Raw genomic sequence first — 12,294 nt, forward strand, 5'->3', positions numbered from 1 at the left:
ATTTCCTTTTGTCCTCCACACATTTCAATTGTAAAATGTAATGCCTGCAGCACTTGATATTCCCAGGTGGTCTCCCATCCAAGTACTAACCAAGCCCAACATTGCTTAGCTTCTGAGATCAGACGAGATCAGGCTTATTCAAGGTGGTGTGGCCGCAGGCGATTGCATTTCTGCTTTCATGACTTTTATGTTTAGTGAGCTGGGGGTGATTCCTCCAAAATTTCCTTTTGTCCTCCACACATTTCAATTGTAAAATGTAATGCCTGCAGCACTTGATATTCCCAGGTGGTCTCCCATCCAAGTACTAACCAAGCCCAACATTGCTTAGCTTCTGAGATCAGACGAGATCAGGCTTATTCAAGGTGGTGTGGCCGCAGGCGATTGCATTTCTGCTTTCATGACTTTTATGTTTAGTGAGCTGGGGGTGATTCCTCCAAAATTTCCTTTTGTCCTCCACACATTTCAATTGTAAAATGTAATGCCTGCAGCACTTGATATTCCCAGGTGGTCTCCCATCCAAGTACTAACCAAGCCCAACATTGCTTAGCTTCTGAGATCAGACGAGATCAGGCTTATTCAAGGTGGTGTGGCCGCAGGCGATTGCATTTCTGCTTTCATGACTTTTATGTTTAGTGAGCTGGGGGTGATTCCTCCAAAATTTCCTTTTGTCCTCCACACATTTCAATTGTAAAATGTAATGCCTGCAGCACTTGATATTCCCAGGTGGTCTCCCATCCAAGTACTAACCAAGCCCAACATTGCTTAGCTTCTGAGATCAGACGAGATCAGGCTTATTCAAGGTGGTGTGGCCGCAGGCGATTGCATTTCTGCTTTCATGACTTTTATGTTTAGTGAGCTGGGGGTGATTCCTCCAAAATTTCCTTTTGTCCTCCACACATTTCAATTGTAAAATGTAATGCCTGCAGCACTTGATATTCCCAGGTGGTCTCCCATCCAAGTACTAACCAAGCCCAACATTGCTTAGCTTCTGAGATCAGACGAGATCAGGCTTATTCAAGGTGGTGTGGCCGCAGGCGATTGCATTTCTGCTTTCATGACTTTTATGTTTAGTGAGCTGGGGGTGATTCCTCCAAAATTTCCTTTTGTCCTCCACACATTTCAATTGTAAAATGTAATGCCTGCAGCACTTGATATTCCCAGGTGGTCTCCCATCCAAGTACTAACCAAGCCCAACATTGCTTAGCTTCTGAGATCAGACGAGATCAGGCTTATTCAAGGTGGTGTGGCCGCAGGCGATTGCATTTCTGCTTTCATGACTTTTATGTTTAGTGAGCTGGGGGTGATTCCTCCAAAATTTCCTTTTGTCCTCCACACATTTCAATTGTAAAATGTAATGCCTGCAGCACTTGATATTCCCAGGTGGTCTCCCATCCAAGTACTAACCAAGCCCAACATTGCTTAGCTTCTGAGATCAGACGAGATCAGGCTTATTCAAGGTGGTGTGGCCGCAGGCGATTGCATTTCTGCTTTCATGACTTTTATGTTTAGTGAGCTGGGGGTGATTCCTCCAAAATTTCCTTTTGTCCTCCACACATTTCAATTGTAAAATGTAATGCCTGCAGCACTTGATATTCCCAGGTGGTCTCCCATCCAAGTACTAACCAAGCCCAACATTGCTTAGCTTCTGAGATCAGACGAGATCAGGCTTATTCAAGGTGGTGTGGCCGCAGGCGATTGCATTTCTGCTTTCATGACTTTTATGTTTAGTGAGCTGGGGGTGATTCCTCCAAAATTTCCTTTTGTCCTCCACACATTTCAATTGTAAAATGTAATGCCTGCAGCACTTGATATTCCCAGGTGGTCTCCCATCCAAGTACTAACCAAGCCCAACATTGCTTAGCTTCTGAGATCAGACGAGATCAGGCTTATTCAAGGTGGTGTGGCCGCAGGCGATTGCATTTCTGCTTTCATGACTTTTATGTTTAGTGAGCTGGGGGTGATTCCTCCAAAATTTCCTTTTGTCCTCCACACATTTCAATTGTAAAATGTAATGCCTGCAGCACTTGATATTCCCAGGTGGTCTCCCATCCAAGTACTAACCAAGCCCAACATTGCTTAGCTTCTGAGATCAGACGAGATCAGGCTTATTCAAGGTGGTGTGGCCGCAGGCGATTGCATTTCTGCTTTCATGACTTTTATGTTTAGTGAGCTGGGGGTGATTCCTCCAAAATTTCCTTTTGTCCTCCACACATTTCAATTGTAAAATGTAATGCCTGCAGCACTTGATATTCCCAGGTGGTCTCCCATCCAAGTACTAACCAAGCCCAACATTGCTTAGCTTCTGAGATCAGACGAGATCAGGCTTATTCAAGGTGGTGTGGCCGCAGGCGATTGCATTTCTGCTTTCATGACTTTTATGTTTAGTGAGCTGGGGGTGATTCCTCCAAAATTTCCTTTTGTCCTCCACACATTTCAATTGTAAAATGTAATGCCTGCAGCACTTGATATTCCCAGGTGGTCTCCCATCCAAGTACTAACCAAGCCCAACATTGCTTAGCTTCTGAGATCAGACGAGATCAGGCTTATTCAAGGTGGTGTGGCCGCAGGCGATTGCATTTCTGCTTTCATGACTTTTATGTTTAGTGAGCTGGGGGTGATTCCTCCAAAATTTCCTTTTGTCCTCCACACATTTCAATTGTAAAATGTAATGCCTGCAGCACTTGATATTCCCAGGTGGTCTCCCATCCAAGTACTAACCAAGCCCAACATTGCTTAGCTTCTGAGATCAGGCTTATTCAAGGTGGTGTGGCCGCAGGCGATTGCATTTCTGCTTTCATGACTTTTATGTTTAGTGAGCTGGGGGTGATTCCTCCAAAATTTCCTTTTGTCCTCCACACATTTCAATTGTAAAATGTAATGCCTGCAGCACTTGATATTCCCAGGTGGTCTCCCATCCAAGTACTAACCAAGCCCAACATTGCTTAGCTTCTGAGATCAGACGAGATCAGGCTTATTCAAGGTGGTGTGGCCGCAGGCGATTGCATTTCTGCTTTCATGACTTTTATGTTTAGTGAGCTGGGGGTGATTCCTCCAAAATTTCCTTTTGTCCTCCACACATTTCAATTGTAAAATGTAATGCCTGCAGCACTTGATATTCCCAGGTGGTCTCCCATCCAAGTACTAACCAAGCCCAACATTGCTTAGCTTCTGAGATCAGACGAGATCAGGCTTATTCAAGGTGGTGTGGCCGCAGGCGATTGCATTTCTGCTTTCATGACTTTTATGTTTAGTGAGCTGGGGGTGATTCCTCCAAAATTTCCTTTTGTCCTCCACACATTTCAATTGTAAAATGTAATGCCTGCAGCACTTGATATTCCCAGGTGGTCTCCATCCAAGTACTAACCAAGCCCAACATTGCTTAGCTTCTGAGATCAGACGAGATCAGGCTTATTCAAGGTGGTGTGGCCGCAGGCGATTGCATTTCTGCTTTCATGACTTTTATGTTTAGTGAGCTGGGGGTGATTCCTCCAAAATTTCCTTTTGTCCTCCACACATTTCAATTGTAAAATGTAATGCCTGCAGCACTTGATATTCCCAGGTGGTCTCCCATCCAAGTACTAACCAAGCCCAACATTGCTTAGCTTCTGAGATCAGACGAGATCAGGCTTATTCAAGGTGGTGTGGCCGCAGGCGATTGCATTTCTGCTTTCATGACTTTTATGTTTAGTGAGCTGGGGGTGATTCCTCCAAAATTTCCTTTTGTCCTCCACACATTTCAATTGTAAAATGTAATGCCTGCAGCACTTGATATTCCCAGGTGGTCTCCCCATCCAAGTACTAACCAAGCCCAACATTGCTTAGCTTCTGAGATCAGACGAGATCAGGCTTATTCAGGTGGTGTGGCCGCAGGCGATTGCATTTCTGCTTTCATGACTTTTATGTTTAGTGAGCTGGGGGTGATTCCTCCAAAATTTCCTTTTGTCCTCCACACATTTCAATTGTAAAATGTAATGCCTGCAGCACTTGATATTCCCAGGTGGTCTCCCATCCAAGTACTAACCAAGCCCAACATTGCTTAGCTTCTGAGATCAGACGAGATCAGGCTTATTCAAGGTGGGTGTGGCCGCAGGCGATTGCATTTCTGCTTTCATGACTTTTATGTTTAGTGAGCTGGGGGTGATTCCTCCAAAATTTCCTTTTGTCCTCCACACATTTCAATTGTAAAATGTAATGCCTGCAGCACTTGATATTCCCAGGTGGTCTCCCATCCAAGTACTAACCAAGCCCAACATTGCTTAGCTCTGAGATCAGACGAGATCAGGCTTATTCAAGGTGGTGTGGCCGCAGGCGATTGCATTTCTGCTTTCATGACTTTTATGTTTAGTGAGCTGGGGGTGATTCCTCCAAAATTTCCTTTTGTCCTCCACACATTTCAATTGTAAAATGTAATGCCTGCAGCACTTGATATTCCCAGGTGGTCTCCCATCCAAGTACTAACCAAGCCCAACATTGCTTAGCTTCTGAGATCAGACGAGATCAGGCTTATTCAAGGTGGTGTGGCCGCAGGCGATTGCATTTCTGCTTTCATGACTTTTATGTTTAGTGAGCTGGGGGTGATTCCTCCAAAATTTCCTTTTGTCCTCCACACATTTCAATTGTAAAATGTAATTACAAAAATGTAATGCCTGCAGCACTTGATATTCCCAGGTGGTCTCCCATCCAAGTACTAACCAAGACCAACATTGCTTAGCTTCTGAGATCAGACGAGATCAGGCTTATTCAAGGTGGTGTGGCCGCAGGCGATTGCATTTCTGCTTTCATGACTTTTATGTTTAGTGAGCTGGGGGTGATTCCTCCAAAATTTCCTTTTGTCCTCCACACATTTCAATTGTAAAATGTAATGCCTGCAGCACTTGATATTCCCAGGTGTCTCCCATCCAAGTACTAACCAAGCCCAACATTGCTTAGCTTCTGAGATCAGACGAGATCAGGCTTATTCAAGGTGGTGTGGCCGCAGGCGATTGCATTTCTGCTTTCATGACTTTTATGTTTAGTGAGCTGGGGGTGATTCCTCCAAAATTTCCTTTTGTCCTCCACACATTTCAATTGTAAAATGTAATGCCTGCAGCACTTGATATTCCCAGGTGGTCTCCCATCCAAGTACTAACCAAGCCCAACATTGCTTAGCTTCTGAGATCAGACGAGATCAGGCTTATTCAAGGTGGTGTGGCCGCAGGCGATTGCATTTCTGCTTTCATGACTTTTATGTTTAGTGAGCTGGGGGGTGATTCCTCCAAAATTTCCTTTTGTCCTCCACACATTTCAATGTAAAATGTAATGCCTGCAGCACTTGATATTCCCAGGTGGTCTCCCATCCAAGTACTAACCAAGCCCAACATTGCTTAGCTTCTGAGATCAGACGAGATCAGGCTTATTCAAGGTGGTGTGGCCGCAGGCGATTGCATTTCTGCTTTCATGACTTTTATGTTTAGTGAGCTGGGGTGATTCCTCCAAAATTTCCTTTTGTCCTCCACACATTTCAATTGTAAAATGTAATGCCTGCAGCACTTGATATTCCCAGGTGGTCTCCCATCCAAGTACTAACCAAGCCCCAACATTGCTTAGCTTCTGAGATCAGACGAGATCAGGCTTATTCAAGGTGGTGTGGCCGCAGGCGATTGCATTTCTGCTTTCATGACTTTTATGTTTAGTGAGCTGGGGGTGATTCCTCCAAAATTTCCTTTTGTCCTCCACACATTTCAATTGTAAAATGTAATGCCTGCAGCACTTGATATTCCCAGGTGGTCTCCCATCCAAGTACTAACCAAGCCCAACATTGCTTAGCTTCTGAGATCAGACGAGATCAGGCTTATTCAAGGTGGTGTGGCCGCAGGCGATTGCATTTCTGCTTTCATGACTTTTATGTTTAGTGAGCTGGGGTGATTCCTCCAAAATTTCCTTTTGTCCTCCACACATTTCAATTGTAAAATGTAATGCCTGCAGCACTTGATATTCCCAGGTGGTCTCCCATCCAAGTACTAACCAAGCCCAACATTGCTTAGCTTCTGAGATCAGACGAGATCAGGCTTATTCAAGGTGGTGTGGCCGCAGGCGATTGCATTTCTGCTTTCATGACTTTTATGTTTAGTGAGCTGGGGGTGATTCCTCCAAAATTTCCTTTTGTCCTCCACACATTTCAATTGTAAAATGTAATGCCTGCAGCACTTGATATTCCCAGGTGGTCTCCCATCCAAGTACTAACCAAGCCCAACATTGCTTAGCTTCTGAGATCAGACGAGATCAGGCTTATTCAAGGTGGTGTGGCCGCAGGCGATTGCATTTCTGCTTTCATGACTTTTATGTTAGTGAGCTGGGGGTGATTCCTCCAAAATTTCCTTTTGTCCTCCACACATTTCAATTGTAAAATGTAATGCCTGCAGCACTTGATATTCCCAGGTGGTCTCCATCCAAGTACTACCAAGCCCAACATTGCTTAGCTTCTGAGATCAGACGAGATCAGGCTTATTCAAGGTGGTGTGGCCGCAGGCGATTGCATTTCTGCTTTCATGACTTTTATGTTTAGTGAGCTGGGGGTGATTCCTCCAAAATTCCTTTTGTCCTCCACACATTTCAATTGTAAAATGTAATGCCTGCAGCACTTGATATTCCAGGTGGTCTCCCATCCAAGTACTAACCCAAGCCCAACATTGCTTAGCTTCTGAGATCAGACGAGATCAGGCTTATTCAAGGTGGTGTGGCCGCAGGCGATTGCATTTCTGCTTTCATGACTTTTATGTTTAGTGAGCTGGGGGTGATTCCTCCAAAATTTCCTTTTGTCCTCCACACATTTCAATTGTAAAATGTAATTACAAAAATGTAATGCCTGCAGCACTTGATATTCCCAGGTGGTCTCCCATCCAAGTACTAACCAAGCCCAACATTGCTTAGCTTCTGAGATCAGACGAGATCAGGCTTATTCAAGGTGGTGTGGCCGCAGGCGATTGCATTTCTGCTTTCATGACTTTTATGTTTAGTGAGCTGGGGGTGATTCCTCCAAAATTTCCTTTTGTCCTCCACACATTTCAATTGGTAAAATGTAATTACAAAAATGTAATGCCTGCAGCACTTGATATTCCCAGGTGGTCTCCCATCCAAGTACTAACCAAGACCAACATTGCTTAGCTTCTGAGATCAGACGAGATCAGGCTTATTCAAGGTGGTGTGGCCGCAGCGATTGCATTTCTGCGATTTCATGACTTTTATGTTTAGTGAGCTGGGGGTGATTCCTCCAAATTTCCTTTTGTCCTCCACACATTTCAATTGTAAAATGTAATGCCTGCAGCACTTGATATTCCCAGGTGGTCTCCCATCCAGTACTAACCAAGCCCAACATTGCTTAGCTTCTGAGATCAGACGAGATCAGGCTTATTCAAGGTGGTGTGGCCGCAGGCGATTGCATTTCTGCTTTCATGACTTTTATGTTTAGTGAGCTGGGGGTGATTCCTCCAAAATTTCCTTTTGTCTCCACACATTTCAATTGTAAAATGTAATGCCTGCAGCACTTGATATTCCCAGGTGGTCTCCCATCCAAGTACTAACCAAGCCCAACATTGCTTAGCTTCTGAGATCAGACGAGATCAGGCTTATTCAAGGTGGTGTGGCCGCAGGCGATTGCATTTCTGCTTTCATGACTTTTATGTTTAGTGAGCTGGGGGTGATTCCTCCAAAATTTCCTTTTGTCCTCCACACATTTCAATTGTAAAATGTAATGCCTGCAGCACTTGATATTCCCAGGTGGTCTCCATCAAGTACTAACCAAGCCCAACATTGCTTAGCTTCTGAGATCAGACGAGATCAGGCTTATTCAAGGTGGTGTGGCCGCAGGCGATTGCATTTCTGCTTTCATGACTTTTATGTTTAGTGAGCTGGGGGTGATTCCTCCAAAATTTCCTTTTGTCCTCCACACATTTCAATTGTAAAATGTAATGCCTGCAGCACTTGATATTCCCAGGTGGTCTCCCATCCAAGTACTAACCAAGCCCAACATTGCTTAGCTTCTGAGATCAGACGAGATCAGGCTTATTCAAGGTGGTGTGGCCGCAGGCGATTGCATTTCTGCTTTCATGACTTTTATGTTTAGTGAGCTGGGGTGATTCCTCCAAAATTTCCTTTTGTCCTCCACACATTTCAATTGTAAAATGTAATGCCTGCAGCACTTGATATTCCCAGGTGGTCTCCCATCCAAGTACTAACCAAGCCCAACATTGCTTAGCTTCTGAGATCAGACGAGATCAGGCTTATTCAAGGTGGTGTGGCCGCAGGCGATTGCATTTCTGCTTTCATGACTTTTATGTTTAGTGAGCTGGGGGTGATTCCTCCAAAATTTCCTTTTGTCCTCCACACATTTCAATTGTAAAATGTAATGCCTGCAGCACTTGATATTCCCAGAGGTCTCCCATCCAAGTACTAACCAAGCCCAACATTGCTTAGCTTCTGAGATCAGACGAGATCAGGCTTATTCAAGGTGGTGTGGCCGCAGGCGATTGCATTTCTGCTTTCATGACTTTTATGTTTAGTGAGCTGGGGGTGATTCCTCCAAAATTTCCTTTTGTCCTCCACACATTTCAATTGTAAAACTGTAATGCCTGCAGCACTTGATATTCCCAGGTGGTCTCCCATCCAAGTACTAACCAAGCCCAACATTGCTTAGCTTCTGAGATCAGACGAGATCAGGCTTATTCAAGGTGGTGTGGCCGCAGGCGATTGCATTTCTGCTTTCATGACTTTTATGTTAGTGAGCTGGGGGTGATTCCTCCAAAATTTCCTTTTGTCCTCCACACATTTCAATTGTAAAATGTAATTACAAAAATGTAATGCCTGCAGCACTTGATATTCCCAGGTGGTCTCCCATCCAAGTACTAACCAAGCCCAACATTGCTTAGCTTCTGAGATCAGACGAGATCAGGCTTATTCAAGGTGGTGTGGCCGCAGGCGATTGCATTTCTGCTTTCATGACTTTTATGTTAGTGAGCTGGGGGTGATTCCTCCAAAATTTCCTTTTGTCCTCCACACATTTCAATGTAAAATGTAATGCCTGCAGCACTTGATATTCCCAGGTGGTCTCCCATCCAAGTACTACCAAGCCCAACATTGCTTAGCTTCTGAGATCAGACGAGATCAGGCTTATTCAAGGTGGTGTGGCCGCAGGCGATTGCATTTCTGCTTTCATGACTTTTATGTTTAGTGAGCTGGGGGTGATTCCTCCAAAATTTCCTTTTGTCCTCCACACATTTCAATTGTAAAATGTAATGCCAAAATGTAATGCCTGCAGCACTTGATATTCCCAGGTGGTCTCCCATCCAAGTACTAACCAAGCCCAACATTGCTTAGCTTCTGAGATCAGACGAGATCAGGCTTATTCAAGGTGGTGTGGCCGCAGGCGATTGCATTTCTGCTTTCATGACTTTTATGTTTAGTGAGCTGGGGGTGATTCCTCCAAATTTCCTTTTGTCCTCCACACATTTCAATTGTAAAATGTAATGCCTGCAGCACTTGATATTCCAGGTGGTCTCCCATCCAAGTACTAACCAAGCCCAACATTGCTTAGCTTCTGAGATCAGACGAGATCAGGCTTATTCAAGGTGGTGTGGCCGCAGGCGATTGCATTTCTGCTTTCATGACTTTTATGTTTAGTGAGCTGGGGGTGATTCCTCCAAAATTTCCTTTTGTCCTCCACACATTTCAATTGTAAAATGTAATGCCAAAAATGTAATGCCTGCAGCACTTGATATTCCCAGGTGGTCTCCCATCCAAGTACTAACCAAGCCCAACATTGCTTAGCTTCTGAGATCAGACGAGATCAGGCTTATTCAAGGTGGTGTGGCCGCAGGCGATTGCATTTCTGCTTTCATGACTTTTATGTTTAGTGAGCTGGGGGTGATTCCTCCAAAATTTCCTTTTGTCCTCCACACATTTCAATTGTAAAATGTAATTACAAAAATGTAATGCCTGCAGCACTTGATATTCCCAGGTGTCTCCCATCCAAGTACTAACCAAGCCCAACATTGCTTAGCTTCTGAGATCAGACGAGATCAGGCTTATTCAAGGTGGTGTGGCCGCAGGCGATTGCATTTCTGCTTTCATGACTTTTATGTTTAGTGAGCTGGGGGTGATTCCTCCAAAATTTCCTTTTGTCCTCCACACATTTCAATTGTAAAATGTAATGCCTGCAGCACTTGATATTCCCAGGTGGTCTCCCATCCAAGTACTAACCAAGCCCAACATTGCTTAGCTTCTGAGATCAGACGAGATCAGGCTTATTCAAGGTGGTGTGGCCGCAGGCGATTGCATTTCTGCTTTCATGACTTTTATGTTTAGTGAGCTGGGGGTGATTCCTCCAAAATTTCCTTTTGTCCTCCACACATTTCAATTGTAAAATGTAATGCCTGCAGCACTTGATATTCCCAGGTGGTCTCCCATCCAAGTACTAACCAAGCCCAACATTGCTTAGCTTCTGAGATCAGACGAGATCAGGCTTATTCAAGGTGGTGTGGCCGCAGGCGATTGCATTCTGCTTTCATGACTTTTTATGTTTAGTGAGCTGGGGGTGATTCCTCAAAATTTCCTTTTGTCCTCCACACATTTCAATTGTAAAATGTAATGCCTGCAGCACTTGATATTCCCAGGTGGTCTCCCATCCAAGTACTAACCAAGCCCAACATTGCTTAGCTTCTGAGATCAGACGAGATCAGGCTTATTCAAGGTGGTGTGGCCGCAGGCGATTGCATTTCTGCTTTCATGACTTTTATGTTTAGTGACTGGGGGTGATTCCTCCAAAATTTCCTTTTGTCCTCCACACATTTCAATTGTAAAATGTAATGCCTGCAGCACTTGATATTCCCCAGGTGGTCTCCCATCCAAGTACTAACCAAGCCCAACATTGCTTAGCTTCTGAGATCAGACGAGATCAGCTTATTCAAGGTGGTGTGCCGCAGGCGATTGCATTTCTGCTTCATGACTTTTATGTTTAGTGAGCTGGGGGTGATTCCTCCAAAATTTCCTTTTGTCCTCCACACATTTCAATTGTAAAATGTAATTACAAAAATGTAATGCTGCAGCACTTGATATTCCCAGGTGGTCTCCCATCCAAGTACTAACCAAGCCCAACATTGCTTAGCTTCTGAGATCAGACGAGATCAGGCTTATTCAAGGTGGTGTGGCCGCAGGCGATTGCATTTCTGCTTTCATGACTTTTATGTTTAGTGAGCTGGGGGTGATTCCTCCAAAATTTCCTTTTGTCCTCCACACATTTCAATTGTAAAATGTAATTACAAAAATGTAATGCCTGCAGCACTTGATATTCCCAGGTGGTCTCCCATCCAAGTACTAACCAAGCCCAACATTGCTTAGCTTCTGAGATCAGACGAGATCAGGCTTATTCAAGGTGGTGTGGCCGCAGGCGATTGCATTTCTGCTTTCATGACTTTTATGTTTAGTGAGCTGGGGGTGATTCTCCAAAATTTCCTTTTGTCCTCCACACATTTCAATTGTAAAATGTAATGCCTGCAGCACTTGATATTCCCAGGTGGTCTCCCATCCAAGTACTAACCAAGCCAACATTGCTTAGCTTCTGAGATCAGACGAGATCAGGCTTATTCAAGGTGGTGTGGCCGCAGGCGATTGCATTTCTGCTTTCATGACTTTATGTTTAGTGAGCTGGGGGTGATTCCTCCAAATTTCCTTTTGTCCTCCACACATTTCAATTGTAAAATGTAATGCCTGCAGCACTTGATATTCCCAGGTGGTCTCCCATCCAAGTACTAACCAAGCCCAACATTGCTTAGCTTCTGAGATCAGACGAGATCAGGCTTATTCAAGGTGGTGTGGCCGCAGGCGATTGGCATTTCTGCTTTCATGACTTTTATGTTTAGTGAGCTGGGGGTGATTCCTCCAAAATTTCCTTTTGTCCTCCACACATTTCAATTGTAAAATGTAATGCCTGCAGCACTTGATATTCCCAGGTGGTCTCCCATCCAAGTACTAACCAAGCCCAACATTGCTTAGCTTCTGAGATCAGACGAGATCAGGCTTATTCAAGGTGACTGTGGCCGCAGGCGATTGCATTTCTGCTTTCATGACTTTTATGTTTAGTGAGCTGGGGGTGATTCCTCCAAAATTTCCTTTTGTCCTCCACACATTTCAATTGTAAAATGTAATGCCTGCAGCACTTGATATTCCCAGGTGGTCTCCCATCCAAGTACTAACCAAGCCCAACATTGCTTAGCTTCTGAGATCAGACGAGATCAGGCTTATTCAAGGTGGTGTGGCCGCAGG

General features: G+C 44.5%; 42 non-coding genes and 14 pseudogenes across 42 annotated transcripts; all 56 read right to left on the reverse strand.

Moving 5' to 3' along the window:
- Positions 1-41: 41 nt before the first annotated feature.
- On the reverse strand, positions 42-160 carry LOC131735859 (5S ribosomal RNA). Its single transcript, XR_009327745.1, has one exon. It is a non-coding gene; the product is annotated as a 5S ribosomal RNA (ribosomal RNA).
- Positions 161-260: 100 nt separating this feature from the next.
- Positions 261-379, reverse strand: LOC131735861 (5S ribosomal RNA). The gene has a single exon (XR_009327747.1). It is a non-coding gene; the product is annotated as a 5S ribosomal RNA (ribosomal RNA).
- Positions 380-479: 100 nt separating this feature from the next.
- Positions 480-598, reverse strand: LOC131735862 (5S ribosomal RNA). The gene has a single exon (XR_009327748.1). It is a non-coding gene; the product is annotated as a 5S ribosomal RNA (ribosomal RNA).
- A 100-nt stretch (positions 599-698) lies between these two features.
- LOC131735863 (5S ribosomal RNA) lies at positions 699-817 on the reverse strand. Its single transcript, XR_009327749.1, has one exon. It is a non-coding gene; the product is annotated as a 5S ribosomal RNA (ribosomal RNA).
- A 100-nt stretch (positions 818-917) lies between these two features.
- LOC131735864 (5S ribosomal RNA) lies at positions 918-1,036 on the reverse strand. Its single transcript, XR_009327750.1, has one exon. It is a non-coding gene; the product is annotated as a 5S ribosomal RNA (ribosomal RNA).
- A 100-nt stretch (positions 1,037-1,136) lies between these two features.
- On the reverse strand, positions 1,137-1,255 carry LOC131735865 (5S ribosomal RNA). Its single transcript, XR_009327751.1, has one exon. It is a non-coding gene; the product is annotated as a 5S ribosomal RNA (ribosomal RNA).
- Positions 1,256-1,355: 100 nt separating this feature from the next.
- LOC131735866 (5S ribosomal RNA) lies at positions 1,356-1,474 on the reverse strand. The gene has a single exon (XR_009327752.1). It is a non-coding gene; the product is annotated as a 5S ribosomal RNA (ribosomal RNA).
- A 100-nt stretch (positions 1,475-1,574) lies between these two features.
- LOC131735867 (5S ribosomal RNA) lies at positions 1,575-1,693 on the reverse strand. Its single transcript, XR_009327753.1, has one exon. It is a non-coding gene; the product is annotated as a 5S ribosomal RNA (ribosomal RNA).
- A 100-nt stretch (positions 1,694-1,793) lies between these two features.
- LOC131735868 (5S ribosomal RNA) lies at positions 1,794-1,912 on the reverse strand. The gene has a single exon (XR_009327754.1). It is a non-coding gene; the product is annotated as a 5S ribosomal RNA (ribosomal RNA).
- A 100-nt stretch (positions 1,913-2,012) lies between these two features.
- LOC131735869 (5S ribosomal RNA) lies at positions 2,013-2,131 on the reverse strand. The gene has a single exon (XR_009327755.1). It is a non-coding gene; the product is annotated as a 5S ribosomal RNA (ribosomal RNA).
- Positions 2,132-2,231: 100 nt separating this feature from the next.
- Positions 2,232-2,350, reverse strand: LOC131735870 (5S ribosomal RNA). Its single transcript, XR_009327756.1, has one exon. It is a non-coding gene; the product is annotated as a 5S ribosomal RNA (ribosomal RNA).
- Positions 2,351-2,450: 100 nt separating this feature from the next.
- On the reverse strand, positions 2,451-2,569 carry LOC131735872 (5S ribosomal RNA). Its single transcript, XR_009327758.1, has one exon. It is a non-coding gene; the product is annotated as a 5S ribosomal RNA (ribosomal RNA).
- A 100-nt stretch (positions 2,570-2,669) lies between these two features.
- On the reverse strand, positions 2,670-2,778 carry LOC131735934 (5S ribosomal RNA; annotated as a pseudogene).
- A 100-nt stretch (positions 2,779-2,878) lies between these two features.
- Positions 2,879-2,997, reverse strand: LOC131735873 (5S ribosomal RNA). Its single transcript, XR_009327759.1, has one exon. It is a non-coding gene; the product is annotated as a 5S ribosomal RNA (ribosomal RNA).
- A 100-nt stretch (positions 2,998-3,097) lies between these two features.
- Positions 3,098-3,216, reverse strand: LOC131735874 (5S ribosomal RNA). Its single transcript, XR_009327760.1, has one exon. It is a non-coding gene; the product is annotated as a 5S ribosomal RNA (ribosomal RNA).
- Positions 3,217-3,316: 100 nt separating this feature from the next.
- On the reverse strand, positions 3,317-3,434 carry LOC131735911 (5S ribosomal RNA). Its single transcript, XR_009327797.1, has one exon. It is a non-coding gene; the product is annotated as a 5S ribosomal RNA (ribosomal RNA).
- Positions 3,435-3,534: 100 nt separating this feature from the next.
- LOC131735875 (5S ribosomal RNA) lies at positions 3,535-3,653 on the reverse strand. Its single transcript, XR_009327761.1, has one exon. It is a non-coding gene; the product is annotated as a 5S ribosomal RNA (ribosomal RNA).
- Positions 3,654-3,753: 100 nt separating this feature from the next.
- LOC131735927 (5S ribosomal RNA) lies at positions 3,754-3,872 on the reverse strand (annotated as a pseudogene).
- A 100-nt stretch (positions 3,873-3,972) lies between these two features.
- On the reverse strand, positions 3,973-4,092 carry LOC131735907 (5S ribosomal RNA). Its single transcript, XR_009327793.1, has one exon. It is a non-coding gene; the product is annotated as a 5S ribosomal RNA (ribosomal RNA).
- Positions 4,093-4,192: 100 nt separating this feature from the next.
- LOC131735913 (5S ribosomal RNA) lies at positions 4,193-4,310 on the reverse strand (annotated as a pseudogene).
- A 100-nt stretch (positions 4,311-4,410) lies between these two features.
- LOC131735876 (5S ribosomal RNA) lies at positions 4,411-4,529 on the reverse strand. The gene has a single exon (XR_009327762.1). It is a non-coding gene; the product is annotated as a 5S ribosomal RNA (ribosomal RNA).
- Positions 4,530-4,643: 114 nt separating this feature from the next.
- LOC131735899 (5S ribosomal RNA) lies at positions 4,644-4,762 on the reverse strand. The gene has a single exon (XR_009327785.1). It is a non-coding gene; the product is annotated as a 5S ribosomal RNA (ribosomal RNA).
- A 100-nt stretch (positions 4,763-4,862) lies between these two features.
- On the reverse strand, positions 4,863-4,980 carry LOC131735918 (5S ribosomal RNA; annotated as a pseudogene).
- A 100-nt stretch (positions 4,981-5,080) lies between these two features.
- On the reverse strand, positions 5,081-5,199 carry LOC131735877 (5S ribosomal RNA). The gene has a single exon (XR_009327763.1). It is a non-coding gene; the product is annotated as a 5S ribosomal RNA (ribosomal RNA).
- A 100-nt stretch (positions 5,200-5,299) lies between these two features.
- On the reverse strand, positions 5,300-5,418 carry LOC131735878 (5S ribosomal RNA). Its single transcript, XR_009327764.1, has one exon. It is a non-coding gene; the product is annotated as a 5S ribosomal RNA (ribosomal RNA).
- A 99-nt stretch (positions 5,419-5,517) lies between these two features.
- LOC131735902 (5S ribosomal RNA) lies at positions 5,518-5,637 on the reverse strand. Its single transcript, XR_009327788.1, has one exon. It is a non-coding gene; the product is annotated as a 5S ribosomal RNA (ribosomal RNA).
- Positions 5,638-5,737: 100 nt separating this feature from the next.
- LOC131735879 (5S ribosomal RNA) lies at positions 5,738-5,856 on the reverse strand. Its single transcript, XR_009327765.1, has one exon. It is a non-coding gene; the product is annotated as a 5S ribosomal RNA (ribosomal RNA).
- Positions 5,857-5,955: 99 nt separating this feature from the next.
- Positions 5,956-6,074, reverse strand: LOC131735880 (5S ribosomal RNA). Its single transcript, XR_009327766.1, has one exon. It is a non-coding gene; the product is annotated as a 5S ribosomal RNA (ribosomal RNA).
- A 100-nt stretch (positions 6,075-6,174) lies between these two features.
- Positions 6,175-6,293, reverse strand: LOC131735881 (5S ribosomal RNA). Its single transcript, XR_009327767.1, has one exon. It is a non-coding gene; the product is annotated as a 5S ribosomal RNA (ribosomal RNA).
- Positions 6,294-6,392: 99 nt separating this feature from the next.
- Positions 6,393-6,509, reverse strand: LOC131735923 (5S ribosomal RNA; annotated as a pseudogene).
- A 99-nt stretch (positions 6,510-6,608) lies between these two features.
- LOC131735925 (5S ribosomal RNA) lies at positions 6,609-6,727 on the reverse strand (annotated as a pseudogene).
- Positions 6,728-6,841: 114 nt separating this feature from the next.
- On the reverse strand, positions 6,842-6,960 carry LOC131735883 (5S ribosomal RNA). Its single transcript, XR_009327769.1, has one exon. It is a non-coding gene; the product is annotated as a 5S ribosomal RNA (ribosomal RNA).
- A 115-nt stretch (positions 6,961-7,075) lies between these two features.
- LOC131735922 (5S ribosomal RNA) lies at positions 7,076-7,194 on the reverse strand (annotated as a pseudogene).
- A 100-nt stretch (positions 7,195-7,294) lies between these two features.
- LOC131735908 (5S ribosomal RNA) lies at positions 7,295-7,412 on the reverse strand. Its single transcript, XR_009327794.1, has one exon. It is a non-coding gene; the product is annotated as a 5S ribosomal RNA (ribosomal RNA).
- A 99-nt stretch (positions 7,413-7,511) lies between these two features.
- Positions 7,512-7,630, reverse strand: LOC131735884 (5S ribosomal RNA). Its single transcript, XR_009327770.1, has one exon. It is a non-coding gene; the product is annotated as a 5S ribosomal RNA (ribosomal RNA).
- A 100-nt stretch (positions 7,631-7,730) lies between these two features.
- Positions 7,731-7,847, reverse strand: LOC131735924 (5S ribosomal RNA; annotated as a pseudogene).
- Positions 7,848-7,947: 100 nt separating this feature from the next.
- LOC131735885 (5S ribosomal RNA) lies at positions 7,948-8,066 on the reverse strand. Its single transcript, XR_009327771.1, has one exon. It is a non-coding gene; the product is annotated as a 5S ribosomal RNA (ribosomal RNA).
- A 99-nt stretch (positions 8,067-8,165) lies between these two features.
- Positions 8,166-8,284, reverse strand: LOC131735886 (5S ribosomal RNA). Its single transcript, XR_009327772.1, has one exon. It is a non-coding gene; the product is annotated as a 5S ribosomal RNA (ribosomal RNA).
- Positions 8,285-8,384: 100 nt separating this feature from the next.
- Positions 8,385-8,502, reverse strand: LOC131735910 (5S ribosomal RNA). Its single transcript, XR_009327796.1, has one exon. It is a non-coding gene; the product is annotated as a 5S ribosomal RNA (ribosomal RNA).
- Positions 8,503-8,603: 101 nt separating this feature from the next.
- Positions 8,604-8,722, reverse strand: LOC131735887 (5S ribosomal RNA). The gene has a single exon (XR_009327773.1). It is a non-coding gene; the product is annotated as a 5S ribosomal RNA (ribosomal RNA).
- A 113-nt stretch (positions 8,723-8,835) lies between these two features.
- Positions 8,836-8,954, reverse strand: LOC131735888 (5S ribosomal RNA). Its single transcript, XR_009327774.1, has one exon. It is a non-coding gene; the product is annotated as a 5S ribosomal RNA (ribosomal RNA).
- A 98-nt stretch (positions 8,955-9,052) lies between these two features.
- LOC131735901 (5S ribosomal RNA) lies at positions 9,053-9,170 on the reverse strand. The gene has a single exon (XR_009327787.1). It is a non-coding gene; the product is annotated as a 5S ribosomal RNA (ribosomal RNA).
- Positions 9,171-9,283: 113 nt separating this feature from the next.
- On the reverse strand, positions 9,284-9,402 carry LOC131735889 (5S ribosomal RNA). Its single transcript, XR_009327775.1, has one exon. It is a non-coding gene; the product is annotated as a 5S ribosomal RNA (ribosomal RNA).
- Positions 9,403-9,501: 99 nt separating this feature from the next.
- Positions 9,502-9,619, reverse strand: LOC131735914 (5S ribosomal RNA; annotated as a pseudogene).
- A 114-nt stretch (positions 9,620-9,733) lies between these two features.
- On the reverse strand, positions 9,734-9,852 carry LOC131735890 (5S ribosomal RNA). The gene has a single exon (XR_009327776.1). It is a non-coding gene; the product is annotated as a 5S ribosomal RNA (ribosomal RNA).
- A 114-nt stretch (positions 9,853-9,966) lies between these two features.
- LOC131735919 (5S ribosomal RNA) lies at positions 9,967-10,084 on the reverse strand (annotated as a pseudogene).
- A 100-nt stretch (positions 10,085-10,184) lies between these two features.
- LOC131735891 (5S ribosomal RNA) lies at positions 10,185-10,303 on the reverse strand. Its single transcript, XR_009327777.1, has one exon. It is a non-coding gene; the product is annotated as a 5S ribosomal RNA (ribosomal RNA).
- A 100-nt stretch (positions 10,304-10,403) lies between these two features.
- On the reverse strand, positions 10,404-10,522 carry LOC131735892 (5S ribosomal RNA). Its single transcript, XR_009327778.1, has one exon. It is a non-coding gene; the product is annotated as a 5S ribosomal RNA (ribosomal RNA).
- A 99-nt stretch (positions 10,523-10,621) lies between these two features.
- LOC131735894 (5S ribosomal RNA) lies at positions 10,622-10,740 on the reverse strand. The gene has a single exon (XR_009327780.1). It is a non-coding gene; the product is annotated as a 5S ribosomal RNA (ribosomal RNA).
- A 99-nt stretch (positions 10,741-10,839) lies between these two features.
- LOC131735938 (5S ribosomal RNA) lies at positions 10,840-10,957 on the reverse strand (annotated as a pseudogene).
- Positions 10,958-11,069: 112 nt separating this feature from the next.
- Positions 11,070-11,188, reverse strand: LOC131735912 (5S ribosomal RNA). Its single transcript, XR_009327798.1, has one exon. It is a non-coding gene; the product is annotated as a 5S ribosomal RNA (ribosomal RNA).
- A 114-nt stretch (positions 11,189-11,302) lies between these two features.
- On the reverse strand, positions 11,303-11,421 carry LOC131735895 (5S ribosomal RNA). The gene has a single exon (XR_009327781.1). It is a non-coding gene; the product is annotated as a 5S ribosomal RNA (ribosomal RNA).
- Positions 11,422-11,520: 99 nt separating this feature from the next.
- LOC131735920 (5S ribosomal RNA) lies at positions 11,521-11,638 on the reverse strand (annotated as a pseudogene).
- Positions 11,639-11,736: 98 nt separating this feature from the next.
- LOC131735896 (5S ribosomal RNA) lies at positions 11,737-11,855 on the reverse strand. Its single transcript, XR_009327782.1, has one exon. It is a non-coding gene; the product is annotated as a 5S ribosomal RNA (ribosomal RNA).
- Positions 11,856-11,956: 101 nt separating this feature from the next.
- Positions 11,957-12,076, reverse strand: LOC131735921 (5S ribosomal RNA; annotated as a pseudogene).
- A 100-nt stretch (positions 12,077-12,176) lies between these two features.
- Positions 12,177-12,294, reverse strand: LOC131735916 (5S ribosomal RNA; annotated as a pseudogene; the record flags this gene model as incomplete).

This window comes from Acipenser ruthenus, unplaced genomic scaffold, assembly GCF_902713425.1.
Source record: "Acipenser ruthenus unplaced genomic scaffold, fAciRut3.2 maternal haplotype, whole genome shotgun sequence".
Taxonomy (NCBI): domain Eukaryota; kingdom Metazoa; phylum Chordata; class Actinopteri; order Acipenseriformes; family Acipenseridae; genus Acipenser; species Acipenser ruthenus.